The sequence below is a fragment of the Penaeus japonicus genome, unplaced genomic scaffold (assembly GCF_977035675.1).
Source record: "Penaeus japonicus unplaced genomic scaffold, GWHDUDI00000001_assembly GWHDUDI00000023, whole genome shotgun sequence".
Lineage (NCBI taxonomy): Eukaryota > Metazoa > Arthropoda > Malacostraca > Decapoda > Penaeidae > Penaeus > Penaeus japonicus.
The window spans coordinates 18,302,768-18,305,267 of record NW_028234425.1 but is presented as its reverse complement, the minus strand read 5'-3'; positions in this window follow the sequence as shown (position 1 = coordinate 18,305,267).

Genomic DNA, 2,500 nt, shown 5'->3' with positions numbered 1-2,500 from the left:
GCGTTGCATCAGCTGAGCGGGCATGTCGTCAGGCAGCCCCGAGCTCTTTGATGCAGGCGGGCAGGCCGCTGATGAAACCTTGCTTGGGATGATGTTACACTTCGCAAGTGTCCCGAGCACTTATTCTCTTTTCTTCCCACTTATGTTTGAACTTAGCTCTTCTCTGCTTTTGATTTAAGTAAACAGGGAGTGGGGAAGAATAAAACTTGTTGATTTATATAGCGAATACCGAGAACGAGTGATTGTTTAATGTTAGATTTTTTTATTTTTCTTCCAGGAAAGTAAATTTGTAGTCGGATAGAAGGAAAGTTGCTTTACACATCTGTGAAAGGCATTTATCGTTTGTAATCGTATTCATTTTTCTTTAAATTTCTTTTCCTTCTTCATTGCCTTTATCATTCTCGTCGTCCTCGGCTTTTTTCCTTTTTATTCTATTTTTTCTTATTATCATGAGTATTATCATTATTATTATCGTTAAATAATTATTATTGTGATTATTATTATCATCGTTAAATTATTAGTATTGTTATTATTATTATAATCATAATCATTAATCTTCTCCATATAGTTATCATTATTATCATTCACTTCTTTTCCTGCTCCTCATCCTCCTCCTTCTTCTTCTTCATCTTATTTTTCTTCCACGTCTTCTTCCTCTTCATCTACATCGCCGTCGTCTTCTATATCTGTGTCATCTTCCTCTTCTTTAGAACCTCCTCTTCTTTTCCATATTAATCTTCTTTTTCTTCTTCTACGTCTCCTTTTTCTTCTTCTATATCGTCCATTTTTTCTTCATCTTTATCATCTTCCTCTTCCTCTTTATCTATATCTTCTTCTTTTTCAGCATCTTTTTCTTCTTCTTCTTCATCATCATCGTTTCCTACTTCTTCCTTTTTATCTTCATCCTCCTCTTCTTCTTCGTAACCTTATTCTATTTCTCCTCTTTCTCCTCCATCATCATCCTATCTTTTATCTTCTATCTTTTAATCCATCTTTTATTCAAGCTACTTTTTCATCTTTTTTCTCACATTTCTTTATCATTATCATCGTTCTTTCTGCTTCTTTTTCTTCTTTTTATTTTTCTTCTTTGCCTTCCTTTTCTTTTCTCTTTTAAAGTCTTCTTTTAGCTTTCTCTTCTTCTTCCTCTTCTTCATCATCTTCATTTTCTTCTAAATCTTCTTTTTGCTTCTTCTTCTTCTTCTTCACCTTCTTCATTTTCTTCTAAATCTTCGTTTTGCTTCTTCGTTTTCTTCTTCCTCCTCCTCTTCTTCATCAACCTTTTTTTCTAAATCTTCTTTTTGCTGCTTCTTCTTCTTCTTCTTCTTCTTCTTCTTCCTCCTCCTTCTCTTCTTCATCATCATTTTCTTCTAAATCTTCCTTGTGCTTCTTCTTCTTCCTCTTCTTCATCATCTTCATCATCTTCATTTTCTTCTAAATCTTCCTTTTGCTTCTTCTTCTTCTTCTTCTTCCTCTTCTTCATCATCTTCATTTTCTTCTAAATCATTTTGCTTCTCCTTCTTCTTCTTCTTCCTCTTCTTCATCATCATCATCTTCTTCATCCTCTTCTCTCACCCGAGTTTCTATTCAGCGCATTGTCCCCTTGTCTCTAAACGAACGTTTGTCTAAATATATTCAAAGTGAGTCGAAGGTCGACGTAGAAGGTCGAGAGCCACAAAAAAGATGATACTGAGATTTCACGCGAGTTTCATGTGATTGTCTTGGTAGAGACTAAGATATAGATCGAGATTTTTTTTTTCAGAGATTCAAAGTTAATAGGTAGATATCACCTTGAGTAACTAACTGTAACGATTTGACAATCTGAATTTGTACTTACGTCTGTCCCATTACATAAGTGCAAATTCGTAGATTCATGTATGCATGTTGCGTATGTGTGTGTTATTGCATGCGGGTTAGTCTCTTGATAGATGTGTATATATGCATGTAGTTACTAGTGTATCTTTTTGTCTATGTGTATCTTTTATCCTAATGTTTTTTTCTCTTTGATGATATGTTAGTTTGTATTACTGCTTGTTGATATCTCTCTCTTTGTCTCTCTCTCTCTTTCTTTCTCTCTCTCTCTCTATCTTTCTCTCTCTCTCTCTCTCTCTCTATCTATCTATCTATCTATCTTTCTCTCTTTCTCTCTTTCTCTCTCTCTCTCTCTCTCTCTCTCTCTCTCTCTCTCTCTCTCTCTCTCTCTCTCTCTCTCTCTCGTTGATTATAATCCTTATATTTCTATATGCGTGCGATTTGTGTGTATTAATAAATAAACTTTTATCTAGCTTCCACTTTATTTGTAGTTGTCAGTGATATATATAGTGATACAAATCTCTGTAATATATCAATTTATCTAACTGTCCCTTTGTATATCTGAATATCTGACTGTCTAAATGTTTTACTGTATCTATCTATGTTTCTGATTGTCTGTCGATCTGTTTAGCAATTTCTCGTTTCTCAGCTCTTTGTTACTATCTATCTATCAATCTGTTTGCTCCTCTGT